The following is a 22,774-nucleotide window of genomic DNA, read 5'->3' on the forward strand; positions in this document are numbered from 1 at the left end:
ACTTAGGAAACCTCCTTGCATAAACAGCATCCTTGGGAAGAAGTTCACAGTTCTGTCACACAATTTGTGGAGAAGAAACTCCCATTTTTCTTCTGAATGTAGCTTTTCTGAGGTAGTTCTTGAGTTCAAAGGATAGGGAACATACAATGTCTGTGCAGTCTTTCCATCTTCAGACTTTGTTGTTTTCTATCATGCCCTTCCTTAAGTCAGCTTTTTTCCAGTCTGGATATTGGTGGCATACTGAATTCTTCTTCATATATGGAAACTGTTTTAAGCCTTTGATCTTGTATCTTTTCTCCTCTTACCTGTGGTAATTCTGGTTTTTTGTGTTCTGTGCTGGACAAGAGAGGGGAGCACGCTTTTCAAGATAGGGGTTAATAAGTAGCAAATGACTTGTTACACTTTGTCCTTTATTGTTTTCTAAATAATTTTTTAGCATTTGATTTATAGATTTGACTCTGATGGAGTGGTGAGTTTTACGTTTTAATGAAGAAATTTCAATGAGACCTATCTATCATAAGCCCCAGGTCTCCCTTTCTGAGCAGTAAAATGTAGTACAATAGAGAGCTCTTTTGTTTAACTGAAGATTCAGATTAGAATGTTTATCAATACTGGCTAGGCAGGATAGTTTATAGTGAACCTATGCCCAACAAATTGTGATTTCCTGCTTGCTCCCAGCCAAAAGTATTCACAGTGTCTTTGTGATACAAAATGAATAATCAATAATGTGAAATAATCTTTTAACTTGTACACTTGCTTTTTCAAAGAAATACAGTCTCTTGTTATCATGAATCTCAGAAGTACAGCAGGTGACTGCTCTAGGAGTAGTGATTGCTCCCCATGTCTCATACAAAGAAAGAAAGATGTGAAATGTGTGGGATTTTTTTCTAGGCATGCAATATGTGTGCGTAAGGATGACACTGAAGTGTGTTTTAAAGAGATGGTTGTAATACCTTGCAATAAAACACAATATGGATGCTTGCACTTACTGTGTTCCTTTCTCTTTTTACCCTTAGATAACTTCAAGTGAGAGTTAAGGACCTTTTGTCCTCATCTGCCATAGTTGTGACAGACACTTTCGGAAGGAGGACCACTTGAGCAACAAGGAAAAGACCTTCCCAGAGCACAGCAAAGTGACAAAGTGACTCTGAAGAAATGTAAGTGATTTATAACTGAACTGTGCCTATGTTTCTGCTGGGGATTTACACGCCCTGTGGGAGGAATACAGTACCCCATCACTGAAACATATTGCTTATAGATGTAAAATATGGTTTAGGAAAAAAAAATTGTGGACCATGCAGAAAATACATACCCTTTTGATGTCAGTGTGATGGTAAGCTGTGCTACAATTTTTTTTTTCCATATGGCAATTGTAAATGGGATTGAAGCGCTGTAAGGATCAAAACCTGGTTTTCTACCATTTTCTACTCATCTAGATATTGGTCAATTTAGATACATAGAAACTAAGTAGCTGTATCTCAGTCATTCTAAATTCTGCTTACCCTCAGGAGAGGGACAGGCATCTGCAGAGGCCAATCCATCTCATCCTGAAAGCAGTGCCTAAGGAATGCAGTATTACTTGCTGAGTAGCTTATGTTCACTGCTTAGCTTTAGCCTAAATGTTCAGTGAATACTTTAACCTGGCACGTCCCTGTAGGATGCAGTGCCAGCTTCTTTTCTCCTCCCCACATTGTCATTCTTCCTCATTCAGCATGTGTAGCTGTTTGCAAATTTGGAGAATGGATCAGACTGAAAATAGCCAATTATTTGTTTGGTTTTGTTTTCAGTTGGGTTTATCCCAGCCTTCTCCCATATGGCTGTCCAGGGGCTGTCACTGGTACAAAGGGTGATATGAGTGGGAATTAGCAGCCAAAAGTGTGCAGGAGCACATGATAACAGCTGTGCTAGTTTCTGCTGCTTAAATTCCTTGGTGAGCAATAGTCTTAGACCTTATAGATATTTTTAGTGCTTTGCCATTTATAAGAGTTAAAAAATATGTGAGGCACCCTTACTATCTAATGGGGAACTACTGTTTTGTTGTGCATTTCATACTGTGATAGTGCTGTCTTTTGTGTCCTTTGTAAATTAAAATTCTGGTCTCCAAAACCAGTAAATGGTCATAAGTGGCTAGCAAGTAAGCAGGTATCATGTCATGATTTATAGTGCAGGCATGATGCTGTATAATTCATACATGCATACATAATTTCTGAATTCCAAAGATGGTAGCCTGATTTTGTGTAGCACCAAACATGTTGTGGGTTGGGTGATATCCAATGATTAGTGGTTGGACTAATTTAGGCTCAAGATCCTTGTCTCCTGAACACTGAAATGCTAAGTAACATTTCATTCTCACAGTAAATACCAGATGGGAGGGTGTAAAGAAGACAGAGCTAGACTTCTCTCATTGACACCTGGTGACAGGATGACAGGCAGTGGGTACAAACTGCATACAGATTATTAAATGTTTCCATTGAAAAATAGTATAAAAAAACTTCCTTATCTTGAGGATGGTCAGACACTGGAGAGGCTTGCCCAAAGAGGTTGTAGATTCCCCATCCATGGAGATACTCAAAACCCAAAAGGACAAGCAACCTGCTGCATCTGATCCTGCTTGATTAGGGGTTTAGATTCAATGAACTTCTGAGGTCTCTTCTAATCTCAGCTATTCTATGATTTTGGAGGTGTTTATAGGTAAGCAAAATCAGAAATATTCTGCTATTTTATGAAAATTTTTTAATTTTTTTTTCTATTTTGAAATATTTAGTTATTCAGTTTAGTATTTTACTTAAGTTTTGGCAAAAATGAGACATGGCAGAATTTGCAAGCTTTCTAAAATGTGTTAAATTATATTTAAAGACTTGTGGCTGTAACTATGAAAATCACATTGAAGCCTGTGAAATTATCTTTTAGCTTTAAATTAGCACCAGGTTTCACGTGTTGTGAGCAGTCACATGATGGGGATTTTAGATGTTTAAGAATAGCATCTTTTTCACTTGATCCATGGCAAGAATAATACATTTTTAGTATCATTTTGTGCTTGGGAAAAAAAAAAAGCAAAACATAACTAGGAACAAACTCTTGGAGGTGAGCTCTATTAATCAACAATAGAAATACCTGCCTTCCTGAAGGTTTTTTAGAGATCAATGAGACCTATAAAGTGACCTAAGAATTTCATGATAAGCTCTGTTGTCAGTTACTTGTAAATGGCCATTCTGGGACAGTCCATACTTAAAGAGGAGGCCAGTATAAACGTTTAATAACTGGGCAAATGTACAGGGAGACTTCACAGATACCCTTCTATCTTCTATGAATGTATGATTGAGGAGCTTCCTTAGGTTTTCAAATACTTAGGAGCAAGGAACTCTCCTCTTCAAATGTCAGCTTTCTCGAATTTCAACTTTGATTAATTTGGCAGACTTGTTCTGCCCACAGTTTTGCTATAGCCTGAGTGTCTTTGCAAAAGTTTCTGTGAGATGTTTGTATCATTCCTGAAAATGGGAAAAAAAACAGTCAAAAAAAAGGTCTATGACCTCTTCTTTGCTTTTGAGCAAGGACTTGGAATTTGAAAGGGAAGCTTTAATGGGTTATAAGATGTGTCTTTTGCCATGCCTCTGAATGTCTGTCCTTATTGCACTGAATTATAAGCTTTTGAAAATTGCTGCTTACTCATACACAGAAGAGGCATATTACTTTGTCAGCATATTCTGAAAATAGTCCTTGTATATTCTTAATCTTCTAGAAATGACGGAGTCTGTCCTGGCTTGGAGATCAAACGCTGTATGACATTTCAAATTTACAGATCCCCTGCTATTTTCACAAAAGGGTCTTGTTTTTTTAATTTTTCTGGGACAGTGTATTTTGATTCTTACACTTGATGGTAATTCTGGTTTTCTGTATTTTATGCTTACTTTTCCCAAATGCTATTTGAGAAGGATGTCAAGAATGGGATTAATTTCCCATGATGTTAGCCATCTAAACCTATAGGTGGTATAAATCTGAGCTGGTCACCATAGGCTTCTTTAGTCAGTGAAGAGAGATGGAGACTTCCAGGGGAGGATTCCCATAGGCTCTTTCTATTTCTGTCTTTAGATAAGACAATTCCTTCTTTGGAGATGCCTGTTTCTTGTCACTCGCAATAAAAGCAACCTAAGGTGACTGGCACAAATTTAGACTTTTAACTTTCCTATTAAATATTAAGACAGATACATTCCTTCTCATGTGACATAATTTGAGACTTAAGAGGCAGAAAGGTTGTCACTGACATTCACAAAAACATCCTGCTTTCACACTGGTAAACAAAATTATTTAAATTTTTTTTCTTTATGGTTAAGGTGATATGTACAAGCTTATTAAAAGGACATTTTCCTTATCTCTTAAATATTGTGTGTAACCATTAAAACAATGAACTTTAAATGCCATTTTAATATTAACTATGAAGTATCAATAAATTTTGAGTGTTTTCTGATATTAGGGTTCTAGGTTGAGAAATGCAAATGTTTTAAGCTTATGTCATTACTTAATTTCTAGTAAGGTAATAAAAGTGATGTATCATGAGATTATGGCATTGCTGCCTTTTAGCTTGCAACAGAAGATTGAAAGAATCTGGTGCTAATATAACAGACAAAAATGCACTTTTAGTTAATTTAACAGCAAGAATTTAGGTGGCTTTCCAATTTGAAACAATTTGCTCTACTATCAACTAATTTTGATAATGTGTTCTATTAAATGAGATTGTGATGAAATGCTGTTTTCCATGTGTATTAAAGTATTTTAGATTTCCTTAGTAACATAAACTGTTGTCTATACTTGAATAATGGCAGCTACATTGGCTAACCCAGGATAACATAACACCTTCTTCAGTCCCACTTCTCCTGGGTAAGGGCTGTATGTGGGGAGCACTTTCTTGCCAAGGAATAGTTGAATGTGTCTAAAAGGCATTAGAAGTAATCTATGCTGGCTCTATTTGCTTTTTAGCTAAAATGTGGGCATATGACATAGAAATTATGGCATAATTTATTATCAGATGTCTTTTTATGTCTAATTGCCATGTATTTGAATTATTACCTGGAAGGGCTAGACTTACCTAGACTTATTTCATACATTTATAACATCACTGTGATGAGACTATGGGCAACAGTTTAATATGCTTCAAAGATGGTCTCAGTTATTCTTGTCCTGTTGTTCAGAGATGCACAGGACTGCTCATGGTAAGCCCTGTTTCTGTACTTCCACTCATAGTTGGCTGACTAACCCTTATTGGGGTGTATAAATTTTTCTCCTATGTATAATTTTGCTTTGAATATTACATTTTGTATTAGAGGTGTATATTTCATTTTGCTTCCATCCTTTCACTGTTACTTAAAGTGGTACATTTAGTTCAGTATTGCATAGTAGCAGCATGCATGTATTATAGCTTAAAACTACAGCAAATATTGATTCCTGGAATCTACATTTGTCTGAGGAAGCACTTTTTTTAAAGGTTTTTTTTTTTTAAAAGAGTGTTGCAAATTGGCCTAAAGAAAGTGCTTAGAGAATGGAGACAACCTCATGTTAGTAATTTGTAGTTACTTTCTCTTTCTCTGTCTGCTCCTTCTAATATTTGCACAAAATAACATTCACCAATGTTTGTATCGCAGTATCACTAAGTTATGTGTTCTAAACAAGAACAAAATATTTCCCTTAGAAACACTGTTACATCAGTATTGCTGGCCAAGATTCTCATTGGTAAATGCACAAAGCTTCACCAAAGCTGGCAAGCTGTCTCTTTGTAGTTCAAACAAGTTTTATGGGCTTTATTTTTTTTCAAGCCTATAAGATTGTCTGACTTTATTTGGATGGTGTTTGTATTATTCCCATTCTTCTGCAGCTTTAAGAATTTTTAGTTTTGAGTGGAATTTTATGCTTTATCACAAAAAACCCAAAAGACCCTCGTTCTGAGAAAATGAAAAGGGCAGTTCAGGCAAGGTGCCACTAAACAGCGGATGTTTGAGTACTGAAGAACTGTGCCTATTTTTATTGAACTGTACATTTTATGACACTTTGTCCTGACCCTGTTCGAGGGTTAAACTGAGGAGATCCAACAGTCTGAGAATATCTGCGTTCAATGAATGAATCTGAGTATAGAAACCTGAGGAGTGTCTGTTCAAGAAACACATTAATGACTGCATCAAAGTTAACAGAACAAGTATTTTCCACAGCATAGGCATCTAAGTCAGCAGGGGCTTTTTAATAACAGGAAATTTCACATGGGCTCAATCCCATTCCATGCAGAACGTGTTCCTTTCACACTGTTATTTTCACTCAAATTTTAAAAGCAACGTGAAGTTTCAAATAGGGAAAAGGGAGAGATGATGACTGTTGCAGACATTTTTAGAAAGTATAAATATGTGTTGATAGTTGTTCTAAAACTACCTATGTGCTGTCCATCTTGTCTCAAGTTGCAGAAAAACAAGAGAGAAAAGGAAAGTTTTTGCCAGCATATCTTAATTTCTTCAGCCTATATAAGGTCTCTTTTCTCCAGAGGATTTTGGATTAGATTCCAAATTGGAATCTAATTTGAATTGGTTGAGAGCATCAATTGATTGGACTTTATGCCATTCTGTCAATTTCATTCATTTTCTACTTTGTGAGAGGTAGAGTCTTATTGCTTTGACTTGAGAGATCTTTCCTGTGGTATAAGTGAGTGAAAGCTGGATGATAGGCTAAATGAGGATGCCAGCTAAGCAGATGCCTTTTGCTAAAATGACATTTTTCTGGAGTCTGTTGTCCTGCATGCAGTTACAGTTCCCTGGCATTGAGCTGTTCAGGAACTTGCAATACATTTTAAATGGAAGAGAATGTTCTTCATAGAAGATCAGTAGATGTTTATAAAGAATTACTGTCTATTGGAAGACAGCTGCATTGTTACACTTCAGAGGTAGAGGATGGTAATGAAGGGATTCTTGTATACAGCTAACAAAGCATGGGGAGATACTTTGGGGCATAAGTCATAACATGTAATAATATTAATAATAGACTGCATCTGAGGATTTCACAGAACTTTACAGAAGACATCAATGAATTAATATGATCATAGCCCCCTGTGAAGCACTGTTAAGACGGGTGGGTTGAATGCAGAAATACCATCTCACTTTTATGGTAAGTTGGTTACTGTACCTTTGCTGCACACAGGTAATTCAGGAAGTATCAGTATTTTCCACACAGAGCTCATAAGGCATAGAGAAACAGATCAACTTGGTCTGGGAAAACAGTAACTCCAGCATAAGCATTCCAAAACCAAAATCATCCCAAACAGCCTGGCTGTTTGCAGTGATAGTTGGCTCAGGCTGCTGGATCTCTGCTGTTGTACAGCTTGAAGTGCTATGTAATATTACAGAAGATAACACTGTGCAAACAGTGCAGTTGGAACCTGGCCATTTAGTGTAACAATTTCACAAGTTCTGATATGCTGATGCATGTGTATGTCAGAAAAGCAGCATATTTTTATATGTTAAAACCATTGGTAGGAGATACATTAGACAAAAACAACTTTTCAAGGGCAAGACACAAACACTATAGTTGAAAAGTATAAGAGCAGAAACCATCTGCTGTGTAGTATGTTTTGATGAAAACACACATGATGGAAACCAAAGCTAATTAAACAGTTATTCCACTATGCAATTTAGGGTTTTTAAAATAATCATATTTAAAAAATTGTTTTGGAGAGACAATTGTAAAAGACACTTAGGGTTTTGCCCCTTCAGCACTGCTGCCTGTTTATGGCTGCCTTTGGTACATCGTTCCTAAGGAACAGTCATTTACCTCTTGTGTCTCCTGTTGAAGGAGATATCAATAGCACCCTAAAAGTGTTCTTTAATGTTTTTCCATTCTAAACCTCATATTTTGAGTTAGTGAAATATAAAATTGCTTCTCTCCTTTATCTGTAGCCACAAACGAAAACATGTAGGTTCTCAACTGACACTTTTTTTGGAGAAAATCATATTTTTAAATAGAAACCAAGTACGGGTTATGCTAATAGGACCTCATTTGTAATTTAAACTGAAGCTGTTAACATTCAATAATGGAACCATACATCAAGGAGTTTTCTGCAAAAACAGAAAAATACTAATTCTTCATCCTCAGATCTTCAAATCCAGACTGATGGGATTTCAGCCCTTCATCTTTTACTGACAGGCGGCAGCATCAGTGGAATAAAACTAAAATTTGATCCCCTTTCTCTCCACCTCCTTCCCCTAATTTTACTCTGACAGAGAAAGAATCACAGTTTTAGCTGGTATCTTAGCCCATGGGAAAAAATGGTCTGTCATCAGGTCTTTTAGGGAGAAAGAGCTCTTCAGTGGAGCAGTTAAATGGTATTTTGATTCTCGGGGTTCATCTTATACCCGTATTTTTGCAAGATATGATAAATGGTTTCTGAGACATTATTGAGAGCAGAATCAAGGTCATCAACCTTCCCCCAAGAGGTCAATATCTCTCAGTTCTTGTTTCTGATGAAAGTGTTAAACATGGGGGAGATGGGCTCCAGATGGACCATCTGAAACTGTGCACTCATATGAGCAATCCCCAGCCATATGTTAGTACAGGATGTACTTCTAACTTTTCACCTGCAAAAATCAGTGACTGATCAAATTTTTCTAGATAAATTTTAATTGATTTTGCAATAATTTGATGCATGCATGTTGAAGTTTATCATTCTAAACCCCCTAACATGCATACATTTCTGTAAAGTCCTCTACAATTCATGATGAAATAGAAGCCTTTGGGTATTTTGAAGTTGAGACCTCCTGTGTCTTTGGAGAAATTCATTTTGAAACCCTACAGCTAAATTACAAAGCTCTTCATTGTCTGCAAATGAGCTGCTCCTGTTCTTGAGTTGGCTTATGAAACTGAATTCCTACATATGGCTGAAAATACTTGTCTAAAGAAAGAAAATATATAAATCTGCCACTGCAAAAGAAATCAGCCATGGAAAACAAAAATAATGCAGTCTTATATCTAGAACAAGAATGATTGCCATCTTAGTACTAATTGGCTTCTGCAGCATCCCTTAGTATTTTAGTTCAAATCAGGACTGCACTTGAAAAGTATCATAGACTGCCTCCCATTGAACCTTCCTGATGATGAAGCTAAACAAGGGCAACTGTTTGAAGAATGGACCAAACCTTTACAGTAGTACAAAGTAAAGTCTCTTGAAGCACACGCCACATGTGTGTAACGTGTTCAGCTCCAGCTGTTCTATTGTGCAAGGCCATTTTTGTTGGGCTCTTCTATTTCTTAATGCTGATGTTTTCTTAGTTATAAAAGACCATGGGGATCCATGTCATAAATAAGTCTGTAAAAAACCCCACCCTTTCACGTCTCTGAGTAATGTAATATTTCCACTCTTTGCTCAGATAGTATGTTAGAGTCTGTAATTGTAGGGGTCTCTTCTGTAATTAAAATGTTTTCTTATAATCGCATGTACTTCTATGACCAGTGGGATATTTTAATTTTGTGTGTTTAAAACTGTGCTGAAGGAAAAACTGTTTTCACCTAGTCTGTTTCCATTGAAACTATCATTTAAAGGATGTGATTGAAACTATAATTTAAAAAAGGTGATCTCACCTTCTTTATTCAAGTTTCTAAGGGAGACTTGGAACAGATATCTTAAACAGGAGAACTAGATGACCAGTGGAGGGCTGTAACTTTCAACTCCTGTTTCTATGGTTATATGACAAAAAAAATCAGTGGTGAAGTTATACATTGTTCATCAATAGTTAGGAGAAAAAATGGAAGTTAATGCTGAAGCCAAACTTGATAATCTTCTCATTGTAATCTTCTGTAGTTTTCTGTATTGTAATAAGTTGTGTGTGGGTTTGTATGTGGTTGTAGGTCTTCATTGGGCATTTAAACATGATTTATGAGCTCTGGGCTATCAAAGTCTTTGGTTTTGGCCCATCAACCAATATTCTGTTCCTATGACACTATGTGCTGAGAACGACTTCCCCGTTCCTGTGCTCTTCAAACTCAGCCAGTAGTTACTTTGGTAGCACGCTGTGAATTACTAAGATGATGCTTCTGAAGTGCCACAGGTGCAAAAACTAAAAATCCAAATACTATGTTAGTATGTTTATCAAAAGCCAGCATATGTTTCCATTGTAGCCTACTGTTTAACAATTTAAACTTCCACTCATTTTAGCATTATTTTTTAAATGATTGTGCTTATGTAAACAGCTGAAAATTTTCTGCATTTTTCATGCTCATGGATGGAACTGGAAAGCATGAGATGTAAGGAAATAGGCTGTTTGTAAATATATGTAAAAAGATACCAAGGAAGGGGAGAAAAAGATTTGGTAACAATTTAGGGAAACCAGCTTGAGATCAACTGGATGACAAAAAGGCATTAGTTATGAAATATCCATTAACTCTCAGTAGAGTTAGACTAGCCACTATAGGATGAGGCATTCAATATTTAACACCAACTGATTTCATTGATAAGATGACCAAGGTAAAAATTACATTTTAAAAAAATGGTAAAGTGGACTTTGTAGTGTTTTGCACAACATTGTAGTTGCTCACCAGGCTCAGCATAAACATGGACTCTTCAAAATTCTTAAGCCATTGCCTTATAGAGCTGTAGGGGCAGTCCTAAACAGATTTTCAACATGTTGAAATGTCAGCATAACAGTAAATTTGTTAATGTTGAGCTGCACATTTCAAATATTTTACTCATTGATGTACACAGCACTTTTATTGGCATGACTTATGATTAGTATAAAAATAATTCTAAAATATTTGCAGATTCAGTAGCCTTGCTTGCCATGCAGAAGTCTGGCAAATGTGTTTCCAAGTGTGGTCTGAAGATGGAGATCTCTATTTGCTTCCCATGGACAAAAAACATGACTGATCTACTCTTTGTCATATGAAATTAAAAATTTAAAGAATCAAGTATTGATAATTTTTCTCAATTAATTTAGAGCAATTGTGGCACTAAGTTTCACTTAATGTTCTGCTCACTCATGTAATCAAAAGTAAAATCCTTAAAATGGAACACAGATGATTTGTTTCCTAGCTATAGGAAACACTGAAAACCTGAACTGGGAAATCCTGGAAAGAGAAGGATTTTTGCCTCTCACACTTGTGTGTGTGAGGTCGCTTTACCCTGAAATGTTTTTCCGCTCACTCCAGACCTATCTTAAAGGGCTTATGGAGGAGAGAAACAGAGTGAGTTCACCAAACACTTGCTAAAAAGAGAAATCAGGTTAGAAAATGAATCGGGAAGGGACACCATTCTGAAGAATTAAAGTCCTGAAGTAGTGTGTGGTTGTAACATGTTAGCTGAGTACTTCTTAAATGTGGCTTGCATTCTGGCTCTATTCTCAGGGTTTACTGCTGGGTTCCCACACAGGGATCACATTTGTTGCTGTTGTTGAAGATGCCAAGTTTTTGCAAGTTCTTGATTGCTATCCTAAGCTAATGGGGAAATATTATCAATCTAGTTTGAGTCACTGACAGGCATCATGTAAAGATATAAACAAGATACTGCAAAGGCTTTGGTGTCTGTCTTGTGTTTCTATTACTTCTTTTTCTGTGAGGTTGAAGCTGGCCAGCTTTAGAACCAAGGGAATCTTTTCCAATACTTCCATTGACTTTCCCAGTGTTGTCAGGGTGCTTTATATCTTCCATGCATAGGCCTTCCATCTGATGGAAGCATTGTGTCAACGGAGGCATGTGCATAGTAACTTGAATAGTTACATGATTTGTGGACAAAACCAGGCAGAATTGTGCCTGAAGAAACAAATATTTCTAAAAATTAGACACAACGTTGGTTTAAAGGTTGTGTCCTTTGAAAGGATTTGGAGTAGTTTAGGTGCTTACGTTGCTCAGGGGACTTTGAGTACTGTGAGGTTTTAAGGAAGGCTAAGTATTCCAGGAAGTTTAAGAGCTTATGGCATCGTAAATATTTAAGATGATTTAAAAGGTTATGTCCTCTTTAGTATTTGAGTTGGATTAAGTGCTTATATTGCCTTAAGGACTTTTTCCCTTTTTTTCCCTAAAAGGAACCTGGGAAATTAAATGCAAAAAAACTCCTGTGGATGCAATATTTGGGCTTTTTTGCATTTTTGTTTTCATTTGAGAGATGCAAAATTCTAGGTTTCAATAGCAGCATTAACTTGACCACACTACATATGCATCAAAGATGGACAGACTAATGGAGGGTTTCTAGGAAACCTCTGGATATGAAATCCAGAAGCAGTAGTTTTTAATACCTTCACAGCCTGTGCATTGAGAAATGTTTTTTTTTCTTCTGCTTGTTTAGCATGATCTGTTAAAGATCAAATAGACAATCAGGATAGAATCAGATTATGGAAATACAAAGAAGCAATTTCACCTTAGAAGGTAAAGAGCATCTGTAATTCAATATGCAAGAAATTAGGAAGCCATTTAGTTTCACTTTGTGCTTTTGCTGATATTTTACTTCAGTGAAAATGAATAACAAATATTATAAGTCTTGGTCTCAGTGGCTTCTTTTTTTTTAAAAAAAATCAATTTATGTATTTATTCTTGTTTTCTGAGATGCCTTGACTAAATTTCTCACTAGTGTATTTGCTTAACGTATTTTTAAAATTTTCTATTGTACATTCCTGAAAAGTATATTTTCTACTAATTTTAATTGTATTAGCCAAATACATACACTTCTCATTGCATTAAAAGCGAATAGGCACCTTTCATTCAGTGTATTCTATGCTGCCTCAATTAAATGGGCATCAGTCCATTGTCATTTTTCTCATGGGCGTCTAAGACACCAGTGATTTTGCTTGGTTATTTCAGCACAATTACAGTAGCTGTATCCACTCTTGCAGGCTGTCCTGCACAGTGTGCAGCACCAGCCATCTGGGCCATGTCTGGTAGCTTTGGTGGGAACACATAAGACACCAGCTGGGGTACTGCATCCAGCTCTAGGGTCCTGAACACAGGAGAGATGTGGGCCTGTCCAGAAGAGAGCCAAAAATGACCAGAGGAATGGAACACCTCTGCTATGAGGAGAGGCTGAGGGAGCTGGGGTTGTTCAGCCTGGAGAAGGAAGGTTCTGGAGAGGCCTCACTGTGGTTTTTCCATTCTTAAAGGGGACCAGCAATACAGATGGGAACAGAGATTTTACCAGGGACTATAGTGTCTACCCTAAGGTGAGGGTAGCATGAAGCCCTCATGTCTGGGCATGCTTTCATAAAGGTTGCATTCAGCCACATGGGTGGGATGAGCGAGATATCCATATGTTCCAAGAAAATTCACAGGTAATATCCCAGCAAGTTAAAATATCGTGTTAGTTATGCCAGGAGTACTGAGATATTGGTGGTAGTGCTGGCTCACTCTGTCCTAGCAGTTATGACCAAGAATCCCCAACAGCTGGTAGTACAATGTGTTCAAAGAGTGGGGTGGTCAGAACTGAGCAGTTGGCACCTTTCAGGCTGTGTCTATGGCTTCTCCATTATGTCTCACTTAAAGCAGAGCTGAAAAGCCAAAGACAGAGAGAGAATGGGATGTATTTCAAAACATAGGTCTAAGCACAGTGCATGGAATGGGCTAGTGTTGCTCTGTGGTGCCATGCAGTCAACTGATTATGTGTTTTAAAATGGGTTTGGTGTAATTGTGAGTTCGCCTACCTCAGAACTAACTCACAGTTCCTAAAAGCTCCTCAAAATGGTTAAAATATATTTTCATCTGTGTACATCTTTAAATGTACTTCTGTTACTTTTGGTGTATCCCATGGAGGAGAGACCAGTGTTTTTCTGTCTTTCTGAAACTTAGCATCCTCTGAAAATTTTAGAAGTACAGTTTTTATATGAATGACATTTCACCATCCAAGTTATAAAAGAAAACACACCAGACCAGGATGGACCCCCACTAGGCCCCATTCATAGTGTCTGTCCTTTATTCCCAGTCTCTATATCAAAATTTTGAACACATTTTGTATTAGCCTTAAAATAGTTTAATTTAGGCTTTGTTTCCTTTGCTTCTTTTTATGAGTCATCCCCTTCTTTTTATGTGTCATCCACTGCTTCGTTCCCGTTAAAAAACTATTTTTTCTACTGATGGAGAAATTTAATTGGCTTGCCAAATTTTGCTCATGACAAAACTATATTGACAGGTATTTATTTTCTTGTTGTAAAGAAAAAGATCAAGTCTTGTTGGTCTTGATTTTCTTAAAAATATTTCAGAAACTGAAATTAATTGAGAAATTTATCATTTCTTACCTCCTCTTTTTTCAGCTTTTTATGACAAGGACTGTAATTTTCCCTCTTGGTTTTTCTGGAGCTCCATCTATTCTCTAGAGTTCTGAAAAGTTGCTAATGCCAGTGAGGGAATTTCAATTATTTGTCTTAGAGTCCCTTGCACTGTAGTTAAATGTCTTACCTATTGAGGTAATGGAGCTGTTTATGATAATAAGGGGCAAAGACATCAGTCACTGGTTTGAGTTGAGAATAAATTTTAAAAATAAAGATAACTTTAACCCTTAAAATTTCACTGATTTGTTTTTGAGTGGACATAGATGACAGGTAAGTAAAATTTCAGTGCAGTCAGGCATTGGAAATACTGGAGTTTGGCATTCTTCTGCTGGCTTCACAGCACAGGCCAACATTGTGTTTTTACCTAACACAAGTAAGCTTGGTTAGGCTGAACTGGTCTGACAGCATCTAACTTATTGCAGTGTCTCGTCATCTGGTTTCCCTGTTTTACTCTTAATTTTTTGTCCCTTTTGTCACTAGTTTTAGTGATCAGATTGTATTTGTCTCTTATATTAAAGGCTGAGCAAAATACATGTCTGATTCTTCTGCAAATAGCCTGCTCAGCTCTTTCTTGAATTTTCCTATTACTGTTAAAGAATGTAAAAAATGCTTTTTTGCTACTAATTTTTTTTAAAGTTACATTTCACTTTCTGTTTTTTTGCCCTTTTGACTTTATCCCCGTACTGTCATGTTTTTCTCTCTCACCTACTTGTGTTCATGGACCTCTACTTTCCTGAAGTTGCAGGCCCTTGAAGAGCTTATGATGTTGCCTTTTTCCACGTTGACTAAGTTTGCTCTTATGCTGTAAATGTTACTTCTTGATGGAACTGTGATCTCTCTTGAACTCTTTCTTCTTCCCTTCGAGTTACCTTTTACAGGATCCTGGCCACCAATGCATTTATCCAAGTCCTTTTCTGTAATTGTCATTGACTTTATTCTCCTAGCCTCCCTTTTCCTTCCCGTCCTTAGAAATGGGAATTCTCTCATGTTGTGGTTTCTTTCAACCAAGGTGCCCTCAATTCTCACATTTCCAGTGAGTTGAAGGTTGAAGTATAATCTAAAACAGTTTTTGCTTTGAGTGTTTTCCTCCGTTTCTGTACTAAGAATGGTTGCTCACACATATTTGGATAGTCTGTATCTTGCTGTCTCATTTCCAAAAAGATGACCAGATAGTTAAGGTTTGCTGTTATTGCCAAGTTCTACTGATACTTGCTTGCACTACTTGGTCACAACCCCCTATCATTTTTTATTATTTTTTTCCTGACAGGAGAAAACTCAGTATGCTATTCAACAGATAAAGGACTGTGCTAGATGTACAAGCAACCAAATGTCAGCAAATATGTGAATTTATCTTTTTTTACTGCATTGGTAAACAGACTGAATTTCAGCTGATGTTTCTTCTGGCCACATCTAAAAGAAAAAGCCTTTTTGAAAATTAGAGATGGTGCCAGAAACGATTATGAAAGTGATTTAAGAGCTTGAAAATTGCCTTGCAGTGAAATATTTAACATTGGTCTGTTTACCCTATCAAAAAGATGTTTGAGAAATTACTTAATTGCAGCATACCTTCACAGAGAGAAAATATCTGGTGCTCTAGAGAGCTCTTTAATCTAGTACAAAAAAAGAAAGTGTGTCATGAAACAATTGTTTTAGGTGAAACAGAATTTATTCTTCAATCAGCTGTAAGTGTTTGGGTTCAATAATAAGGTAACTGTCTGAAATTTTATAGTCTGTGATATTGTAGGAAGTCAGACTTGATGATCTAATGGTCCTTTCTGACCTTAAACTCTCTCTAATTCATGAATCATCTGAACTTCAGCAATTCTCAAAACACATGGCCCTCTTCTTGACAACCTTGACAGCCCACAGAAGAGAAATACACTTGGATTGGTAGGGGCTTGTAGGATAAGATAAAAACAAAGCAAGGGAGTGGGGGTAATTCCTTTTGAAATAACTATGGTTTGTTATCAGGGGATCTGAAGGCATTTTCCAGATTTGTGACTGGTTTTTACTTTCTTATTCTAGGCGAAGGGCCCCTTCCAGAAACAGTTACTCTTGGTAGTTCATATATTCTTTGATTTTATTGTTAATTGCCCCCTAGATGAGATATGTTGCTCATTTGGCCACCTTCTAGTGGACTTTGCTGGCTTTTTCATTTGGGAAAAATTCAGGAAGATGATAGAAGACTTGATATCTGGAATGCAGAGACCTTTAGTGAATTCTTCTATCATAGGTCGTACTAAAAGTTTGGGGTTCTCTTTTTCTGGTTATTGTCTTTTACAATATTAACTCACTTCAATAAGAGCTATAGCCCCTACCCTTTAGCCAGTGCAGTACCAAAGTTATGGGCAACCCATTGTGTTAATTTTATTTACTTGCAGGAGCAGACACCCCAACAGGGCATTCCACCTGGAATTTGAAGAAAGAAAATATTCTTGTTCGGAGATCATAGACACTTGTATAACAAATGTTCTAAATGAGAAACCATCAAAAACATAACACCAGCATCCCCCACCCAAGGATTAACATTTTGGCTTTGAAATGTGCCTTAGGCTAAGTTTGGCATTAAACTCCTCAACCCGAGGCAGATTTCTTTTTCAGATTTCTTTTAATCAATCATGTTTTAGGAAGTGCAGAAGGTGCACAGCATTACGCTGATGCTTCCACGCAGATTGACAAGTTTGAAATTTTTGTGTCAAGAGAGGAATGACTGGTATTAGGTAAATTTCTGTTGAGTTTGGGGAAACAGTCATGAGGAACAGATTATCTCATGTTTGCTTCTCACATACCTTTCTCATTCTTCCCTCATAAGCAATTTATGAAAGCCCCTCTAGGTGTAAACAGTTTCTACCATCGTGGCATTTGGGTATTTAGAGCGATGTCAGCAATGAGATGCATTTAAGAAATCTAGAAAAAATCTTGTTACATCCTGAAAATGAGACATCACTGATGTTATGCAAATTACTACTTAAGTGCTTTCCTTCACAACAAATAATTTCATTGTGCCTATTTGAAGATTATTTTCAACAAGCCCATCTACTGATTTTGCTCTTGCAAATCCTGACATTTGCTGGCCTTATTGGTAAAAGAATAGGAAGACTTAGAGATGTTCCACTTAATTCGTTTGAAAAAAGCTTAAAAATATCAAAGGTAATAATTTCTTTTAGTTTTTATTTTGTAACAGATGTTAGAAACTCATATCAAAATATTATGTTTTTCATAGAATCATAGAACAGTCCTGAGCTGGAAGAGATCCACCAGAAATATTGAAACCCAGCTCCTGGCCCTGCACAGGACATCCCCAAGAGTCACACCATGTCCAAGAGCATTGTCCAAACACTTTTTGAATTCTGTCAGGCTTGGTGCTGTGACCACTTCCCTGGGGATCCTGTTTCAGTGCCCAAAGACTTTTTGGGTGAAGGACTCAATTCCAGGTATCTAACCTAAATAACCCCTGACACAGCTTCATGATATTTTGTTTCTTTTGTAGTGCTTGTAAGCAGTTCCTGTGATGCCAGATTTTTTTTTTAAGCTTTACTGAGTAACTTTTTAGAAAGAACAACTGTGTGTCTCACATCAAGTGCCTAGCTCTTGTGCCTCCCTCAGGACAGTCTTCTCACTCAAGCTGCAATGAATGTACATTATGTTTTGTTGCTTTTCACATGGAATGCTTTTAAAACCCCATGAACATACTTATTATTGTGCTTTTTCCTGTCCTGATGGAAAGATCAACAAAGAGAAACAGTGCCATTGCCCTCTCTAATTCAAAATTAATTGCAGTTTCTCCATTACTAGTTTTGCTTGCATTGGCTTGGTTTACCATGCTCTCGAAGGCCACATCATTCTTAATGCAATTATGTTCATCACTGGCAGTTCTGTGGGCTCCTCTTTGGTGTTTGCATAAGTTGTGTTAACACTGAATCTTGACCAAGACTCATTACCACAAAGACAACTTTAAAAAACCCCACCAAACCTAATGTTTTATTTCTAAAATAGCAGACATGTCTGTGTTTGATGCAAGCACATGAATAGCATCCAGGAGATGGCAAGGTTCCAACTTGACATATTCTGTGATTCTGGGGTGTTCAGTAGGGTGTTACCTGTACTGAAGCAGTACTCTTGGCCTCTCTTCTAATTCTGAAATGAAAATAACGTGTCACAGTTTTGGGCAACCCTTCTATAGCATCTGCAGAACTCGGTGGCACCGTGTCACACAGTGCAGCACTGAACAAGCTCCTTGGTGAAGCAAGCAGTGAGTTACAGCACAGCAGGCTCTGCTGCTGAGGGGTATCTTGCCATTGCAGAGTGAGCATCTATCCTGTCACCTGCAGGAATGCAGCAAGGGGTGGCTGCTGACTGTCACTGATGTGTGTCTTGATTCCACATAGGTGTAGCAACCAGCAGAAGATGCTCAACACATGTTTTGATTCTAATTCTTGGCCCTCGCTAAATCTGAAGAAGCTGTAAGTCTATTAAATGCCTTCATCTGGTCCATTCTGTCTACATGATCAAACTAAAGAGTCAAGCTCTTTCTTCTATTTTCTTTATATTTTTTGTTATGGGTTTTTTTTGTTTAATTTTTGGCTTATTTTTTGCCATGCCATGCGCAGTGGTTCATCTTCATTTTGGATCAGTTAAACTTTGCATTCGGACTTTGCATTGGTATTGCTCAGCTATTTCACAGCTTGAATCTGGCTGTTTGCAGGTCCTTTCTCCTGCTATGAAACAGGATATTGTGGCTGACTTAATGTGTGGGTGTGGGCAGCGGATCTTGGACAAGACCTCAGAATTTAGGTGTGCTTTGGGACTGCTTTGGTGTGTAGACAGTTCTCCACCTTCAAGTCTGAATTGTAATGAAGTTTACTCTGGAATGAAATAGCTTGCCCAGCTGCAATCCAAACAAAAACTACTGTTTAGAATTTGGGTGTCTTCATGGTTGTGTAGCATTTATTTCAGATGTGGAAATTTTTGTTTCAGAGCAGTTGGTTATGCCTCAATGTCATTTTTAGCTTAAGAATGTCAGATATAGCTGGAGTCAGTAGTAAAAGTCCTGTTACAGAGTAAGTCTGTACTCAGTGAGTAAGGCTCATCTGCTTTCGGTTCAACAAGTTGAATACAGTGTATTCAAAACCTGAGCAGTTCTTAGTGGAATTACAGATGCATGCAAGATTACATGAATTGCTGTGCTTGTTTTTACCAAATTAAGTTTCAGTATGTGGGTGTTTGTAGGAACTCTAGATATAGCAGTGTAGGCTAAAAAAAATAAAAATAATATAAATAAATATACACAAACATATAAATATATAAATAAATGTATTTAATGATATAAATATATAGTATCATATATAATATTTATATATGATACTAACATATTTTATTTATATAAATATAAAAAGAAGGGGGAAGTGAAATATGAATTTTCAAGCTTCTGTCTTTCTCTCATGTGTTTTCTGCTTCTAAGTTTTGGTTTGTTTTGCAGTATGTTTTGGTGGGTTATTTTTTTCCTTTTAAAAAGGCTAAAGGATGAGAAACTGTCCTTGGCAAGACTCCTTCCACATACTCCTTCTTTTCTTTCCATAGGAATATACTTGCCATTGCACCAAAGAAAGAATGGCACTCTTTGGGATTTGACTGGTTCATTTGTATCAGTTGTTTACAAAAAGTGATAAATGCAATATATAACTTCGGTGGGGAAATAGTCCTGTAAATTTTCTTTTTCCACATCTGTTTTCAAAGCTGTGAAAAAAATGGTGCAACACTTCCATAACATTAAATTTGAGAAATAATTGCACTTGGCAGTTTTTTTTTGCAGCAATGCACAAAAGGCTGAAGGGTTTTGTACAGTTCAAAGAGCACATTCCACAGTTCTAGCAGTTGTCGGCTGCCTGCAGGGATCATTTGAATTTTCAAGGAAAAAAACCAGCAGAGTAATGCCCAGACCATTTGGTTGTATACTCTCAGCCTTCTCTTTTCAAATTTCACCTGTACGAAAAGTTACTGGAGATAAGCCATATACAAATGTGGCACACCTTAATGTCACTTAAAAGATCTTGTGTCAAATTTCATTGCTTCTTGTTTTTTCCTATTAATAATTACTAATGTAGAGATTAATACGAGAAATAAAATTGATGAATAGCATTGTTCAAGCACATGGGGATGGTGAGAGTGAAAAACAGCAAAGGGAAATCCCTTTGGATCCTGTAGTTGTTTGTAAGTTTATTGCATTAGCCAAATTGTAAATGGCACAAGACACCCCGTGTTACTTTGCTGTAGGAGAACCCTGGTTACAAAGGTAAAATCCCTTGTCTGGTATGCCAAACCTGGAAAATTTGCCAGCTCCTACATCACATTGCAGCTCTGTCACTTTCCAGAAATGTGTTGACTGTCACTGGGTGTCTGTCTGAAGCTTCTGCTTATCTAACAGGAGGTGATGTGATTATTTTTATGCTACTTGCCCTAATAGGATTTTTGGTGAAGTATTCCATGGTCTTTCTCAGATTTTTTTTTTCTGTTGCTAGGGGTTTATTATTTTTGGCTGCAGATTGTTGCATAGCTCCAAAACTCCAAAGTTCTGTTTTCTGTCATGTAGAGAGACAGTTTTGAAGCTAAGAATGCTCTGAAGCACAGATAGTTTTTGTCCCATCATTTGTGCTGTTTGCATGGTTTGTATTGCTGAAATCTCTCTCTCCTCCCTCCTTTCAAAGTGCAGTGCCTTGAGCTGAAGTCCATGACCTGATGGGAACTTGAGTAAGGTGAACTTCCTTAGGCTTGGTGCTCTCCTGCCCATGTGCCTCACCTGAAACTTCATAGCTCTTCAAACCACTTAATTGGTGCCACTTCAATTAGCTTTTTAATAGTTAAAATCCTTAAAATACTAATTTTAGCTTTAAGAAATTAAGCTATATCTTGTATGTAGCTTCTGTAGGATGCAATTTTTTTTTTTGTTTAGAAATAAATTTGTTTTGCTTTCTGTACCTTAGGTACGCAAAACCTTGGAAATATGTAATGTAAAATAAATCATGAGAATATATGTCTGGGCTTGTTAAAGACAGTCACATTGCCACCATCAGAGATTTGTGTGATGCCTCTAAACTTTGAAGCTGTCCCATTATGCATATTTGCTTGCTTTCTAATCTCATGTTTCACTTTCTCACATTTTCCCTCAACATCTCATTCCTCGTCAGTCCATTTTGTGCACAGCCTACATTCACAGAAGCTGTCCTGGGGTGTACCTGCTGCAGCAGTTACTCTTTCATTTGTTCCCTTTACATCTAAACTCAGCATTTCTGACTGTACAGCTACTCTGAGTTTCCTTCTTACAGAGCTATCACAGATATTTTACTGCATTCCTTTTTCTCAGCTGCTGTTAGGGTGTTTTAAAAATAAGACTCCAAACCATGTGTTTCTATTAATACTCATCTTGGGCACCCTCTCTAAATTCTGTCCTATTTTGTTTTGTGAAATTTTATGCCGTTCCAGAGAATTTTACAGCATTTTATTGTGTTCAGCATCTCTTTGATGCATCTTTCATTGCTTTTAATTAATGTAAAAGTTTTGATTTAAGGCTTTCTGTAAAGTCCTGCAGTAAATTCTGTGTATTGAAGTTGTAAATTGTTAGAAAAAGAACTGCAAAAACATGAGGAAAAACCTTCTTCCTGACTTACTTGTTTTCAAAAGTGACTGTATTGTGATGTTGCAACATTGCAATATTGCATGCTAGTAAAATATAAGTTTGGATTCATATACACAGAAAATAAATTCATTGAGAACATTTCAGAAATTCAAAACCAGAATGATACATTGCTGTAATTGGAAGGCTGCTTGGTAAGATACAACATGGTCATACCAGTAGCCTGGCTAGATGGGTATGAAAAACGAATTTCCTGTCCTGTATCAGCTTTAAATGCACAGTCTTAGTAGATATAATCCAGAAGAGTGGTTTGGTGTGTGTATCAATGCTTTATTTAGCTCATTTGCTGTGTTAGTTGACAAAAGCACACTGAATTAAATTCCTGAAAAACTTTTTGCTTCTTGCACTGACTTTGCATGCTGGCTTCCTGATCCAGGGCAATCCATCCTAAGGATATTATAAAAAGTTATGCTAGTCTTAAAAATAGAGTCACTTCTTCAGAAAGAGTCCTGTCAGGAATGCACTTCACATATTGTTTCACTGTAAGCACATCTCTTCCTGGGCTTTGTTTTATTTTGGGGTCCAAGTAGTGGAGCATGCAAGATCAGCTATGTGAAGAATGAGAATTAATTTCTGTATGGCTGATGAAGTCATTCATGTGCCATAGTTGAATTAATCTCCTCAGTCACCTGAAATGAAAAACACTTGTTCATTAGGCTTGTAAAATAAATTTCACAGGACATTGCAGCCCAGAATTACTGGGTGTGTGCAAACAACATTCTGCACTGGACTGTTGATTGCACTGTGTGGGACATCTCTCTTTTCTCATGGGCTCATGTGATTTAACTGCACGATTCACAGCACTTTTCTTTCTATC

General features: G+C 37.0%; 1 protein-coding gene across 7 annotated transcripts in view; it reads left to right on the top strand.

Moving 5' to 3' along the window:
• Positions 1–22,774, top strand: part of FOXP2 (forkhead box P2) — a 405,984-nt gene that overhangs the window by 60,533 nt on the left and 322,677 nt on the right. For all 7 annotated transcript variants that reach the window (XM_077178958.1, XM_077178957.1, XM_077178959.1 and 4 more), the window contains exon 2: positions 1,017–1,157. The gene's annotated coding sequence lies outside the window, so the exon portion shown is untranslated. The remainder of the gene's footprint in view (positions 1–1,016; positions 1,158–22,774) is intronic.

The sequence above is a fragment of the Agelaius phoeniceus genome, chromosome 5 (genome assembly GCF_051311805.1).
Source record: "Agelaius phoeniceus isolate bAgePho1 chromosome 5, bAgePho1.hap1, whole genome shotgun sequence".
NCBI lineage: Eukaryota > Metazoa > Chordata > Aves > Passeriformes > Icteridae > Agelaius > Agelaius phoeniceus.